The sequence below is a fragment of the Mandrillus leucophaeus genome, unplaced genomic scaffold (assembly GCF_000951045.1).
Source record: "Mandrillus leucophaeus isolate KB7577 unplaced genomic scaffold, Mleu.le_1.0 Scaffold226, whole genome shotgun sequence".
Taxonomy (NCBI): Eukaryota; Metazoa; Chordata; class Mammalia; order Primates; family Cercopithecidae; genus Mandrillus; species Mandrillus leucophaeus.
Window position 1 is genome coordinate 3,578,170 of NW_012102321.1, and position 16,699 is coordinate 3,594,868.

General features: G+C 37.5%; 1 protein-coding gene across 2 annotated transcripts in view; it reads right to left on the reverse strand.

Annotated features, from left to right (window-relative positions):
* Window positions 1-16,699, reverse strand: part of ASTN1 (astrotactin 1) — a 314,268-nt gene that overhangs the window by 296,341 nt on the left and 1,228 nt on the right. The gene's annotated exons all lie outside the window — the stretch shown is intronic.

Sequence of the window (16,699 nt, forward strand, 5' to 3'; positions counted from 1 at the left end):
CAGCTGAAGTACCATGGGAGTTAGGTTAGCAGTTCTCAAAATTCTTGGCCTGTGCAATCCTTTACACTCCTAAAAATTCTTGAGAACTATAACGAGCATTTGCTTATATGAGGTATATCTACCAATGTTTACCATATTTGAAGCCAGAACTAAGAAATTTTTAAAATATTTACTAATCCATTTCATTACAACAATAAGAAACCCACCACATGTTAACATAAGCCATATATTTTATTTTAAAAAACCTATATTTTTCAAAACAAAAAATGGTGAGAACAATAACAGTGTCCAATGTTTTTTTGTAAATATTTAAATACTGGCTTAATACAAGACAGATGGATACTCATCTCCACTTCTTTAGCGAATACACTACACCATGTTATTTTGGATGAAATCGATAAAGAAAGTTCTGTTTCACACAGATATAAAGTTAGAAAAGGAAGGAGTATTTTAATAGCCACCTCAGATAATTATAGATATTCTTTAATACTACACCAAAACTCAACAAGCATTAATTTCTTAAAGGTGACTGGCAATGCAGAAACATAAGTCATACACTGAACATTTTGTACGCTCTTTATCAAAATCATTGTCCATGTTGAAATTTGAACTTTTTTTATACATGCACTGGTCACTTAGAAAATATCAGTTCATGGAGTTACACAGATCTTCCAAATGCTGGTACATTTCATTACACAATTTGAAAAACCCTCACGCATTAATAGCATTACTGGTTTCATCAGAAAAGTCTTCAAGTATTGGAAAGCTGTCAAGCTCACTATGGCATTTACAAGTTTCCATAATATGTTAATTTTTATCTTAAAAGCTTGAATTTTATCATTGGCAACACACACTGTCAGTTGTTTTCCAAGATCACTTAGTTCACTTTCAAAAAACTTTCAGCCAATTACTCGAGTCTGAATAATTATAGTTAGCTTGTCAGTTGTTCTTTCAAGTAAAAGTTGTGATACAAGACAAAAGTAGATAGTTGAGCCTGCAAATCAAACAATCTCACTTTAGCTTGCAGCAGAAGTGCTTTCTGTGTGTACCCCACATTTTGTCACTTGGAATATTAAGGGGACATGTACTCAAGGGTGAATTTACAATGAATTAATAATTGTTACTGCTTTATTTGGGTTATTCTTAAATGAAACTGGATTAAAAAAAAAAAAAAAAAAACAGTGACAGTGGTGAAAAGTACAATGACTGCTAGTATAGTTTGGTGGTGTATTAATTCCTGCTAAGACACCAACAGTTTTTCCCACTACTGTTTTGCACCATGATTGTAAATATCAATTCAGTGAAAAAGATAACTGATATCTTAATATTATGATGAAAATAGTTTTCACTTCAAAGACACCCTGGAAAGGGTCTCATCAGTCCCTGGGAAGGTCTGTGGAACACTTAGAGAGCTGCTGAGCTACACCGTGGCTTCCCAGGAGTTAGTCTGTTGAAGTTCAATGGTACCAAGCTCAGCATACATTCACTAAGTAGGTACTCCATGCCAAACAGCACTGTGCCAGAATCTGTGGACACAGATAACTAAGAAACTGTCTGCCTTTAAGGAGCTTACAGTCACAGAGGTAGGAAAATAGAGAAGAAAATTATTTTAGAAATAGAATATTACCAAGGAATATAAGTGCATGGAGTGCTATGAGAATACAGGAGTACAAAGAGCCCTCAAAAGATTCCTAGAAGGAGATTTTATGTAAGACGTATAAGGCAGAATGAAAAGAATCAGAAGGAAAAATAAAAGAGCCAGTAATAGCCCATTATTCCTGAAGTATGAAGTGGAGGAGAGTTGCTGAAGTAACTTTGAGGCTGTCGCTTCACCTTACTGCTTGCCATGATGTCTGGGTGGGTAACTTCAGCTCCAGGAATGGACTCTGATTAGCCCAGGCTGACCAGTTATTACCTTCTTCTTAACACAGAGACTGGTCCAAGGAAGAGTAGGCCTAAGCCAACATATGCCAAAAAGTAGCAAGGAGTAGCTTGCAGGAGTCTGCTGGTAGAAAGATGCCTCCTTCCTTTTAGGAGAGCTTTCTCAGAAGCAATCCTGACTCTTCCTCTGAACATTTTCCATATGAAAGGGATGCCTGAACTGTTGCAGCTATCTTACTACCAGCCTGAGGATGAAGCTCACACCCAGAGGTCAAAGTCATGAAAATTGCAGAGACCCACAACTGGAGCCCAGATAAAGGCAAGCTACACTGCACCTTCACTGACCTGAGCCTATGCATCTTCTTTTCCGTTTACATCACTTCTTGTTGAATTTTGTCTTATAATCGAAAATGTCCAAACTAATATGAGGTTAATTTGAGATGGTGCTAGAGAGGTAGGAATCATCAGTTATAGAGTCTTTTTATGCCTTGCTAAGAATTCTGGGTATTCTTGGGCAGGTTCTACGAGTCAAAATATCACAAGCTGGGAGATAACTAGGCCTTTGAAGTCACCACCAACTGATTTGGCAAGGACTCTTTTTTTTCTTCTTCTTTTTTTAATGCACTGGCGCTTTTTTTTTTTTTCAGTTTTACAAGTTATTTTCCTTCCTATAAAGAGATTGTGCATTACCCAAGAAAAGAAGAGACCAATTTCAAGGAAGATCAACAGTGACAAATGCAACTGAAGGCCACTGAGATGATGATAGAAGTTCCCTGGATTTAACATTAGAGGATCAATGGTGACTTCAGTGCAATGAAGCAGACAGGACTGTGACTGCTATTGTGATTGGGAGACTGAAAGGATGCTTGCTGAGAGAGTACACAGGTAAGTAGAAGTTTCTTTAATGTTTTAAGACAAAGGAAAGCTGAGTATGCTTATAGGCTTAAGGAAAAGAGCTAGGAAAAAGAGGAATAGAAAAAGTAAAAATCTAGAAGAGAGGAAGGAGATATATATACACACACACATATATGCACACACACACATACACACACACACATATACATACATACATATATAGTTCCCATGTTCCTAGAAGAGATCAAACTCCTGGTTCTGTAAAGACAGGACTATGTCTGTTTTATTTCTCACTGTCTTCCAAAAGCCTACTATCATGACTGCTACTTAGAAGCTGCTCAAAATACATTGGAAATTGGAGGTAAGAAAGTAACAATGAATTCCAAAGTGGGTCTACAAGTTTGTGTGTTGGAAATATATGAAACTGGAGATAATATACCTGATAACCTCAACTACAAGGCAACATCTTATGCTAGGTGTAAAGATAGGAAATTCAGTTGGGAGCTTAACTACCTTACTAAGGTAGTCACTTGGGGAAGTGAGAGGAAGGGATGACCAAAGTCAATAAAAAGTAATAAGCAATTTTCAGGACCAAATGTAGACTAGAACCCAGATAACTATAGTACCTTAAATGTACACAAACAGGAGAATTTACACACAAATCTCAGCATTCAGTCTGGGGGTAAAGGTAAAGCATGTAAATTCGGGAAATTGATCTACCTCTAGACATTTGACTGGTAGATGCTGTATAATGACAAGAAGCAGCACTGAAATTGAGGATTCTAATAAAAAGGTAGTTCAGGAAAAGGAAAATATGTCAAAGCATTCTAATAGACATGGAGAAAATAAAAGTGTCATTGAAACGGTGAATTTCCAAGGACCAATTATCAGGCAGAGTGAAAGAGCATGAGAAAGCTGGAAAGAAGAATTTGTGGTTCGAGTAGGGGCAGTTTCAGGGTTGAAGAATTTTTAGGGATGAGAAGGGTGTGACCATAGTTGTGGGTAAGTAAAATGGAGTTATGAAGGCGGAGTTGCAGGAATCAAGGAATTATAAAGTAGAAAACTGAACGTGTTGTGTACTTCAGGGGTTGGCAAAATACAACCTATAGGCCAATTGCTTATTTTTGCAAATAAAATTCTAATGGAACACAGCTATATACATTAACTTACATATTGTCTATGGTGGCTTTTCTGCCAGTATAAAGATATATTGAGTAGTTACAACAGAGACCATCTGGTCTAAAAAGTCGAAAATATTTAATATCTTGCCCTATAAGAAAACATGTTTTGATCTAGGCCTATATAGTTAATAAAGTGTTCTTGTGTAAAGGCAGGAGTTGTCATAGCAGAAAATACAGAGAGGCAGTACTAAGCACATTGGGGAGTGACCTGGAAGACGATAAATAGAGGTCGTTAGGAGAGGCAGAAGACTACCAAGTCAAAGATGCGTATTTTCAAACAGGAGGTGTTTCCTGGAAGGAGAGTGAAATTGTATGGGCCTAGAAGAATGATTTTTACTTTTTTTTGAATCCTTATAGTAGGGACTGACTGCTATTTAAAATAAATAAACAAATAAATCTATTCTCTCTTTCCTTCTAGAATTTAAGTTGAGCACATGACCACCCAGATGAGACTGCTTTTCCCAGTATCCTTTGCTGGGATTTCGGGCACGCAACAAAGTTCTTACCTATGGCATTGGAGTAGAAGGGATGTATGCAACTTTTGCCTTACTTTCTTAAAAAAAAAAGAGAGAGAGAGAGAGAAAAAGAAAATTGTTACCCTGAATGGCTGTCCTTCCCCTTCCTGTTAGTGTAAACACACATACTGGTGACTCTGCAGAAGAGGATAAGGGCCTGGGGAATGGCAGAGCAACAAGGTGGAAGAATCTAGGGTTTGTGAATACTTCATGGAGTAGGGTCTTGCCAAGCTGAATCACTCTTCATAGAATTGTCGCCTGAGGGAGAAAAGCTTTTCTTCTTTAAGTCACTTTCTAAGAACTCTTTATTCCAGAAAAGAAAAAGTTCATCTCTATCCCACTTACAAGACCTTTTTAAAAATATGATTTAAGTTGTGGACCTTCTTTTCAAGAAATTGCCCTTATGCATAAATTTTATACTCAATTAAGTCTGTAGCCTATACGTGGTCTTGAAGCTAAGAACATGTGGTATAGAAACAGCAGTGGAGAGAAAAAGGAAATAGCCACTCCTCCCATGTGTTTGTACAGAAGGAACTTTTCAATAAAGCAGTCATCCTTTGCCATTGTGCTTTTTCAGGTTATATCCTTGACTGGCAGTAGACTGAAAGAGCCAGCCAGACAAATCAGGAAGGACAGGAGAGGGCATATTGTAAAGATAATGAGGTCAAGGTACAGGATGAGACTATGATGGGAGACATGAGTAAGAAAGAATTTGAGTTCTCAGAATCTATATTTGGGAAAGGTAGATATCCCAGGGAGAGTAGGACAATCCAAAGCCATCAGTCAGTACCACAGAAAGCGTACAGATTTGCATTGCATAACTGCAAAAGATGCTACAGGTACACAGGTTCCATAGTACGGCAGATTCACCATCAGAATTTTCTCGTATTTAGAATTTAAAAGCCAGCTAGAAACTGATAACAGTAAAAGGATTTCACTGGGCACTGCTGTGGTTTACATGACTAACATCACGTTCCCTCAACCAAAAGTAGTCAATTAACACACAACATTAATAGCTTTCATATACAGAAAGTATAATCCTTTGGAAAATAAATAAATCAAAAAGAAAACACTCCTTTTACAAAAGCACAAACAGATAAAATATCTAGGAGTAAATCTAACAAGAAATGTGCAAGAACTATATGAGAAAAAAAAAACCTTTAAAATTCTACTAAAGGGCAGTCAAAATTTGAACAAATGCAAACATATAAATTTCTTAAGTAGAAAAACTCAACATCTTAAATATTCAGTTATTTCTTAATCAATTTAAAAATTTAACAAGGTTTATGATTAAAAATACCACTAGCTTTTGTTATTCTTGTTGTTGTTACGTTTTTAGAACCAGATAAGCCAGTTAAAGTTTATACGGAAAAAAGGAATGGCTAGGAGAACTCTAGAAAAGAATAGCGGCAAAGGGTGACCAGCCCTGTGAGATATTAAAACACACTACAGAGTTTTAATAATTAACACAATATGATATAGGCACATTAATATATCGACATAGTAATAGAACAGAATAAAAGCTCAGAAATAGACCTAAATGTACTATGGAATTTATTATATGATAAAGGTGGCATCTCAAATCAGAGGGGAGATTATGAGCTATTTAATAAATGGTAATCAACCATCTAAGTAACAATGTGGACAACTGCTACAGCTTGGATGTGTGTCCTCCCAAACCACTTATTAAAATTTGATCCCCAATGTTGGAGGTGAGGCCTAATGGAAGGTGCTTGGGTTGCAGGGGTGGATGCCTCATGAGTAGATTAATGCCTTCCTTGGAGGTAAGTGAGTTCTTGCTCTATTAGTTCCCTCTAAGAGCTGGTTGTTAAAAAAAAAAAAAAAAAAAAAAAAGTTCTTGGCACCTCTGCTTCTCTCTCTTGTGATGATATCTTACCAGGTAATCTCTGCCCATTTTGGCTTTCCTTTGTCTTCCACCATGAGTGGAAGCAGCCTAAAGCCCTCCCCAGATGCAGATACCCAATCTTGAACTTTCCAATCAACAGAACTGTGAGCCAAATAAGCCTTTTTTTCTTTATAAATGACCCAGCCTCAGGTACTCCATTATAGCAACATAAAATGGACTAAGACACCAGCTAAAGTCGGTACTTCATATACCATACTTGGATAAAGCCATATATCAAACTACATACCACAATAAATTCTAAATATACCAGGTATTTAAATGCAAAAAATAAAGCCATTAGAGTATTCAGGGAAAAAAATGATGAATACTTCTATAACTTTAAAGTGAAGAAGACCTTTCCAATGAAGACATAAGGTATAGAAGTCAAAAGGAAATAATATCTTCACTTACATAAAATCCAAAGACTTCTGGAAAACCAGCCAACCAATAAACAAGCAAACAAAAACACAGGCAAAGTCAAAAAACATACAATAACCTGGGAAAAATAGCATTTGCAACTCATGTTACAGTCAAAGAGATAACCTCCCTCATATCTAACATGCTCCTAAAATATGAAAGGAATAACAGTTAGATGTCACTTTACACTCAGTAGATTGACAAATATTAGAACACTGTACAATGCCAACTGTTGGTGGGAGTATGGGGATTTAGGGACCCTCAAATATTAATACTACTGATGAGAGTACAAACTGATCCAGCCATTCTGAGCACAGTTTGGTAGTATTTAGCCAAATTAAATATGCATAATCTTTATAAACCAGCAATTCTGCTCCTGCTATGTATCCCAGAGACATTTTCACAGAAGTCCTTGAGGAAATATGTACAAAAATGATAACTGCAGTATTATTTATAGTGATGGGAAGCAGGATGCATCCTGGATGTCCATCACTGAGAGGACTGGCAAAATGTAATAGGTGACCATCATGTAGTGTTCTGCAACAGTCAGAATCAAGGGATAAGACTTGTGTTTTCCAATAAACCCTTCTGCAATAGTGGGCATGTTTTATGTATTCACTGTTCAATATGGTAGCCGCTAGCCACATGAAGTTGTTTAAAATTAAACTCATTAAAATGTAAACATAAAAATTCAGTTCCTCGGTTGTACTAGCTATATTTCAAGGGTTCAAGAGTTACATTTGGCCAGAAAGTACCATACTTGATAAGGCAGAACTAGAATACTACCATTATTACAGAAATCCCTATTGGACAGTGCTGGACTATATTTATACTAAGTAGTATGAGTAGATCTTAAAAATATAGTGCTGAGTGAAAAGAGTCAGTATCAGAATAACAATATCACATCACCATTTCCTTGAATTTAAAATACATTAACGCAGAACAACTATTGACTTATTGCAAGAACACATACCAAAAAAATAATAAGCATTAGGGAAATTAGAATATTTTCCTATGGGGAACAGTGAGTGAAAACTGAGAGTAGGTATAAAGGAAAAAAAGCAAATAGGCAAATCAATAAATGACTGGAAGGAGTAAGGGCTTTCAGAGACCTATAATAAAATATGCTGTGAATTGAGGAATATGATTAAGTCAAATCTCTGCATGAGATTACAAAAAAAGGAAAGCACACAAAAATCTGCATACTAATGTTCATAGTATTTTTATTCATAATTGCCAAAAACTGGAAACAACCAAGATGTTTTTCAATAGGTAAAAGGACAAACTATGGTACTTCATGCAATGGAATATTATTCAGCAATAAAAATAACTGAGCTATCAAGCCATGAAAAGATGTCAATAAATCTTAAATGCATGATATTAGGAAAAGACGCAAGTCTAAAAGGGTTACATACTTTATTACAACTATATGGCATTCTGGAAAAGGCAAAACTACAGTGATGGTAAAAAAGCGGTGGTTGCCAGAGTTTGGAAGTAAGGAATGGAGGATTAAATAGATGAAGGGTAGGAGATTTTGTAGGGTGATCAAATTGTTCTGTATGATTCTATAACTGTGGATTTATTATACCATACATGAGTGAAAATTCATTAACTTTAGGGAACAAATGGACAACTTTATATGCGCAAATTAAAAGAAAATAAATCATTTAGGAGATTGGGTGATCCCAGGATGAATGCAGAATGTGACAAAATGCTAACTATATCACAAATGTATGAACAACCTCACTGGAAGGAGGTTGGGGGGAAGTGTTGGCCTAAGCAACTTTAGAGTAATCTGTAAGACTAAAGACAAAAGAAATTGTACAGAAAAACTGCCCTATACCTAATAAAATTGTTCCCCATAGTGTTACGGACAAACAGTTCCAATACTGTAATACATCCACAGTGAAACTGAAAAATTAAATACATGGATGGTAGATGGTGGGAGCCAGGTTACTCATTGTTGGAGTAGGATAAGCACGGTGAGGAAGTGAGATGATTCATGAATTAGATGAGACCTAATGTTAATTAGGTAATGATAATTAGATAATGGATTAAAGCTGGAGACATCAGTATGAACTCATGATTAGCTTAATATAGACACATATGGTTACATATAGAAATATTTACAGATAGATGTACACATATGTTAGTAAAGACATATATTTCCTTGCTCTGTCAGCTGAGAGAGCCTAGAAGCAACAACACTCCTGCAACAAGCCCACCTAGTTTCTAGATCTTGGTTTCTAACATCATCCTCCAATTAAAAGAGTGATGGGGGTCAGGCATGGTGGCTCGTGCCTATAATCCTAGCACTTTGGGAGGCTGAGGCAGGCAGATCACAAAGTCAGGAGTTTGAGACCAGCCTGGCCAATATGGTGAAACCCCATCTCTACTAAAAATATAAAAATTAGCTGGGTGTGGTGGCAGACACCTGTAATCCCAGCTACTCAGGAGGCCGAGGCAGGAGAATTGCTTGAACCCAGGAGGCAGAGGTTGCAGTGAGCCGAGATTGTGCCACTGCACTCCAGTGAGACTCCGTCTCAAAAAAAGAAAAAAAAAAAAAAAAAAAATCATGTGCTGCTTGGAGAAATAGCTGATTCTAGAATAGGGGCAGGTAATATGCAAGATGACCCTGGAGAAGCCTGTAGTGACAAGAAGTAAAAAGGTGCTCACAAAACAAAAACACACATTGACTGGGGTATGTCAAAGTTTCACAGTAGCCAACTAAAAGAGCTTCCATTAGCCAATGCTGAGACAAACAATTTGAGCAATAAAATCAATAAAGTAGTACTGAATTAAAACCCAAAGTATAAAATAAATATTCATGAGTCCATAGGACATAAATAAGTAAACAAATAAATGGAAGAAAAGAAACAATTCTCTTATGTAGCATAATTCAAAATAATTTATGTAGATACTCAGCCTTCAAGAAGGTGGACCACAGCTCCCCATTCCTTTGGAATAGTCTGTGCACAGTGACTTCCTTCAAAGGAGTGGAGAGAGGGTAAAAAAGGTAACTTTACAGTGGAGAAACCTGGCAAATACAACCTCAACAAAGTGACTGAGGTCAGCATTAACAGTGAGAAGTCAAGTTGATAGAATGTACCCTTGATATGATCTGATGAAAATGACACTTTATAGCTTCCTTCTCCAAACCTTAGTTCCAGTCTAATGATGAGAAAAACATCAAACAAATACTGATTGAGGAACATTCTACAAAATGCCTGACTAGTATTCTTCAAACTCTCAAGGTCATCAAAACCAAAACAAGCCTGAGAAAGTATCATAGCCAAGAGAAGCCTAAAAAGACGTGATGACTAAGTGTACTGTGGTACCCTGGATGAGATCCTGGAACAGAAAAACAATGTTAGGTAAAAACTAAGAAAATCTGAATAAAGTATAGACTTTTGTTAAAAATCATGAATCAACCTTGGTTCTTCAATTGTAACAAATGTATCACACTAATATAAGATGTTAATAGTGACAGAAACTGAGTATGGGGTATAATATGGAAACTCTCTGTACTGTCTTCCCAATTTTTCCATAAATCTAAAACTGTTCTTTTTGTTGTTGTTGTTGTTTGTTTTGTTTTGTTTTATAAGGTCTTACTCTGTTACCCCGGCCAGAGTGTACTGGTAGGATCTCTGCTCAACTCCACCTCCTGGGCTCAAGCCATCTTCCCACCTCAGCTTCCCAAGTAGCTGGGACTACAGGCACACGCCATCACATCCAGCTAACTCTTGTATTTTTTGTAGAGATGGGGTTTTGCCATGTTGCCCAGGCCGGTCTCAAACTCCTGAGCTCAAGCCATTCACCCACCTGGCTTCCTAAAGTGCTGGGATTACAGGTGTGAGCCACCACACCTGGCCTAAAACTGTTCTTTAAAAATTAATTTGTATTTTTTTTAAAAAAAAGGAAAACAAGTATCAGGTACTGCTGGAAGCTTTGAGGCCCTCTTTTTCACCCTCTCCCTTCACACAATCTTCCCTTTCCACAAGAGGTAACACTCGTCTTTTATTTTGTTTTTGTTTTCTTGCTTTTCATAAAAATTTTGCATTTGTATGTATTCTTAAACAATATGTTATTTTGCATTTACATAAATAAAATTGTACTATATTTTTTTCAGCTATTTTCTTATTTTCACCTAATGTTACATTTGTGAGATTTACCCACATTGATATATGTAGCTACAACTCATTTACTCTCCTGGTTAGATAATATATCACCGATGAAGGTGCCACCTTGTACATTTCTAGTCTCCTGATAATGGTTGCTTCCAGGTTTTGCTATTCCCAACAAATATTCTCATGTATACATGTAAAAATTCCTGTGTAATGAAAAGCTAGAAGTGGAACTGCAAAATCTTCAGGCATATACATTTTCACCTGTACTATATAATACCAAATCGTTTCACAAAAGTTGTCATGTCAGTTTAGATTACCGTCAACAATTTGATTGTTTGTTCCTTGGAAATCTAGAGATCTATACCAATACTTTGGGGTTTTTATTAACATTTTAAAGTTTACATGATTAAAAACAAAATATCAACTATTTCATATTTTTAGTAGGAATAAAATAGTGATAGATGACCATGTAACAAAAGTGATTGAAACAATTTTTTAAAAACGTAATTAATTACTTTTTAAAAATAATAAAATGATGATAGGTGTCAATTTGTAGTACATTCGAAATTTCCATAGACCTTAACTTGCCCTGGGAGATTAACTTGCTCATAACAGAGCTCTTTTTGCCATCTGTGTGCATAAGCATGAACTGGTTTAAAAGTGAAGAAATGAGAACTTCGCATGTCCCTGCTGAAAAGTTGCCAAGTTTTGTTCTCATAAACTGGCTGTAATGTGAGAAACTACTAGTCTTTTAAGTTTAATTACATTTCTAAAAAAAGAAAGAAAAAAGTACGCGTGTGTGTGTATATGATATATATGTGTATATATAGTGTGTCTATAAGACAAGACCTCAATCTTGCTTCCTCAGATGAATAAAGAAACTAAAATTGGCTGGGTGTGGTGGCTCATGCCTGTAATCCCAGCATTTTGGAAGGCCGAGGTGGGTGGATCATTTGAGGTCAGAAGTTCGAGACCAGCCTGGCCAACATGTATGTATGTAACATGTATGTAACAAAAGTATCACTGCCTTTAATGAAAATACAAAAAAAAAAAAAAAATAGTCGGGCATGGTGGCGGGTGACTGTAGTCCTAACTACTCAGGAGGCTGAGGCAGGAGAATTCCTTGAACCTGGGAGGTGGAGGTTGCAGTGAGCCAAGACTGTGCCACTGTACTCCAGCCTGGTTGACAAAGTGAGGCTCCATCTCAAAAAAAAAAAAAAAAAAGAAATTAAAAATTTATTTTTTCTTCAAAAACTCTAATTACTTGAATTTGAGTCATATCAACATATCTAAAAAAGCATTTAAAATGTTGTAAAATTCATCATTCACATTCAAAATTCCTTTGTTGTAAACATCTAAATTCCTGTAGAGAAACAGTAAATAACAACCCTCTCAATACTATAAATTAGCACATTCTGCTAGCATGAGTTATATAAGTGCTGAAGAACCTACCTTAGGATTGCTACCATTCATCTATTGTGTCTTGGATAGGGCTGCCAATCTATACAAATGCATTTACTGTTAACTTAGGCAGCTCACTGTAGTGGAGAGAAAAAAAAAAGGAAAAGAAACATACTTCAAAGTTTCCCCTCAAATGGGAAGATGGAGAGATGTGTGAAAAGAATTGGGGATACCTGGGTATTTTAACTGTTTCCTATCAGGCCAAAGCTCACCCATAAGTAACATTATGTCCAATATTACCTTTGAAGCCAACTGAAAAGCTCAGTAACTGCTATTTAAACAGTTCCACTGAGCTCTCAAAATAAGTTCTAAGCACAAGACCTCTCAATTCAAAGATCATCGGCTTTGGACAAGTAGCTAAAACCATATTACTTTCTGGATAGCTCCATTTAACAAGGGAGTCTTCTCTCTGGGACTCTCAGTTTGCATTTCTGTAGGGCCCTCCTCAGAAGAGCACTGAACATATTACCTTCATCCCCAATGCAGCCTACCTACCTTGTTTATCATGATTGTGAGTCCCATACATGTCACCATAGGGACATGGAAATATGGCTACCTGAACCTGAAAACTATAAATAAATAAGAATTTCCAAACTCTTCTTAGCAAAGTATATGTACTTATCTGACTATTTTTTGATGAAGTTATTAAGGCTGGTGTGAGAAATCACTCAATGGGCAAGGATATTCAAGATGTATTTGCATAAAGACCATAAAAGACTCCTCTGTACAAACTAGGTGAGTTTGCTTTCCCTATTTTAACTATTTTCAGGGCTCCTTTTATTCAACCATGAAGAAGAAATGATTTTGAAAACTTTTAAGGCATGTAAAATAGTAGCTCAGAGAAAGGCTTAAACATCATATTGACCTGAGTTCGAATGATGGATCCATCAACTGTTCACGAAGTGACCTGAGTAAGTTATTTAGCTCCCCGATTCTTCCATATTCTCCACTGCTGGAATAAGTAGAAAGCCAGAAGTTGACAGCAAATCTGTCTTCAAAGCCTGTTCTTTTAACCGCCACACTTGCCTGCTCCAGACACTTTAAACAGCACCTTGCATGTGGGAACTTACTACCTCTCTGCAGGCTGATTGATTTATCTTCAGGAATACCTTCTTCAATCAAAAGCCATGACAGCTAAAGCAAAATGCCAAGGCACAAGAGAAACACCTTTCTTCACTAAGTTGTACACATGCAAAAGCTCAATAGTTGGGTGAAATAGAAGGGCTTCTCCTTCAAATAGTAATGAGGCTGATATAAAAATGTATTCTATTCACAGCACAGAAAACCTGGAAGTCACACTTCAGGTTAACTCCTTATCTCCAAATCAAATATGCTCCAAAGCAGGAATGTCTACTATATTGAAGGCTGAAATATAAAAATTTTAGTTTAGATATGAAATATTAGTTGACTAATTTGGCAAATCTCTTAAATCTCCTGAGAAGATGCTAAGGCTTATGTGCCTAAATATTTTAAATTAGAAATGACAGTTATTTTGCAACACTTTTGAGGCTTTCACCACACATCTGAAAGCAGGGGTTTAGGTTTAGATTACATGGCTTAGAGTTAACCAGATAAGTACTATGAAGAAGAATATCAGGCACAGAACCATCAGTATCTGTGAGAAGTATAGCAATCTAGACGTAACTAAAAACATTCATATTCAAAGCATTTTTAAAACCATGTATAGTCAAACAAAACATACCTAAAAGTCATATTGGGCTCTTGAATCACAGTTTGCAAACCCTATCTGAAAGAAAAGGAGATATTGACTCCTCTTCTCTACTCAGAATTACACCACAAGCAAAACTGCCAAGGCTGATGGCTGAGATAGCCTCTGGGAGCCAGACTTTAATGCTTTCTATGTCAAGTCAGCCCTCCCTGCCTAGTTTTGAAGTGGAAAGCCATGTGCCACTCTACAGAGCCAGGCCCAGTCCCCAGTACTGTTATGCCACAAGGCTCTGTCCAGGCAGGCTGATCCCCACACTATGCCATATGCACACTATTTCCATATTCACTCCCACCACCAAATGCCTTTGCTCATCTTTTCTCCTTGACCTTAAATGTCTTCACCTTTCCTAGTCCAAGCCAAACCTAATCTACCTTTAATTTTGCACATTTGTAGGTGTTTTTCTGTTTTAATCCATGCAAAGAGCACAGAAGTGGGATACAGGCTTCATAGAGAGATGACATGTGCATGGTTTAGAAGGAAGAATGGATACCACCTAATAGAGAAAAGGCAAAGAGCCTTCTAGGCAGAGTAGATACATGTGCAAAGTCTTGAAAGAGTCCAGAAGGCCATGGCAGGCTTGGAGGAATAAAGGGCTGGAGAAGCTGGCTGCAATCAGAATGAGAAGACCCTAGTTAGCCTCAGTGAAGTTACAGGACTTGATCCTAGAGGCAAAGGGAAGCCAAAGCTTGTTTTTCTTATTGTTTGTCTTTTTCTTTCACTCAAAGAAGTGACAGGTCTGATTTTAGTCAAAGCTTCCGGTCCATGATTACCATGGAATCTGCTCTTGTCATGCAAGCAGATCCCTCCACAGCATCCCTATACCCCTTAACAGCCATACCACACAATTAGGTAGGTACAGCTCTTATAGGTATCTTTGTGTTTCCAGTGACTAGAGACTACTTGAGAGCAAGAGACTTTTTTTAAGTTCTGTTTCCTAGTAATGCCTCTGAGTGCTGAGCAAGTACAGCTCAATAAATTTCCAGAATTGACTGATTCAGATTCTTCCAGGAGATGGATTAAGTAAACAAGGTTCCAAAGATAGGAGTAGGGAAATCCCAAAACCAACTTCACTACAGCCCTCACCATTGGCCAAGAGCTGCATGATCAAGACCACAAAAGTTAAATTCAAAACTACCTTTGAGTCTATCCTCCATAAATTTGGACTCCTCTTCCTTTCTGCCCCGATCTGTTTAACCACCCACCCAAACTGAAATTCATTCCTTCTTCCTTTGAGCATAATGAACCAGAAAGAATAGGTATCAGCCCGTCTGTGGTTCTGAGCATACCCCACTGACTGGGAGGGTGGGAGACAATCGAGGTATTTAAATAGTGCATCTGGCCCTGAAGTGAGAGAGTGTGGCTGTGTGCCTGTGTATAAATGCCAAGTTGCAGCAGGTTACCATAGCAACCCCAACAGGACACTGCAGTGGGCAGCTTTGCACAGAGGTGCAGAAAACCCATTCTTACAACATCTGGGCTTTCACTGTGCACATTGGTTCCTAGTAGGCACATCACAGCATTAGGCCCTGGATTTGGGATTCTGTAAAAAAGAAATGAAATGTTGAATACCTGCTAGCCCTCCCTTTTTTAAAGCACCATGCATGTACCTTTTCATGCACAGTAAACACTACAAGCAGAGTGCAAAACAGCCTCCTTAGAAGCACATAATTCCCTCTACTCACTTTTATATACTATGATGAACAGACTATACTTTGCACATCAGCATGATTTCAACGTGAACTTTCCATCCTCTAAATAACCCAATAATTGTACATTTTGATGAGCAGCATATCCACAATTGTCCCATTTCCAGCTAATCCCCAGTTTTTATTATGTTATTGCTATTTTTGAATGCAAAAATAAATAATCCTGTCAAGAGTGTAGGTTGGGTTTAATGGGTTCAACTGAGCTGCACTCCAGGAACTGTAAAGCAACTTTTCAAAGGGCCAGGCAATTTTTGAAATTGCTTTTCCATAGGGGTTGGGGAGTAGGGGTTTATTCACTCACTTTCTAATGTTTTCATTGTGAAGACATCTCCTGTGATGGAAGAGCAAGAGGGATGTGTTAGAATTCCACACGTGGCTCCAGCCTACATGTGGCCATCAGGAAACCATGTTCCTGCAAATGGAACTCTAGTTGGTAGGGTATTAAGTAGATGGAACAGCCTCCTGGACATTTTCTTTTTTTCTCTTCTTGGACCTAGAGACTGAAGTGTGGTTTTCTTTGAATTTCTCCTGGGCAAAATAAGAATAATTGGCAACATCACTAAAGAAATGGATTGCATGGTAGGCATGCACAGCAGGGTGAGAGCTCCATCTGTACCTGGGAAAGTGAGGAGAATTTGGCTAAGTGACATGAACTTGTGGTGCTTTGCAAGATACTAGAGCAGGACCACAATATCTTTGCAGCTTAGTAGTGGAAAACAGGTATGATTTGAAGTAATGTGTGGGTTCCAGTACCTGAAGTGACAGGAGTTCCACTACTTGAAGGTGACCTAAGAAAATTACAGTGGGGGAACCAAAAAGAGAGAGATGTAAACAAACAAAGGAAGGAATCGCCCCTTGCCTAGAAAGGTCATTCTGTGTGCAGGAATGCCTATGTCTATCTAAGGTGGCCCTGGGAACAAA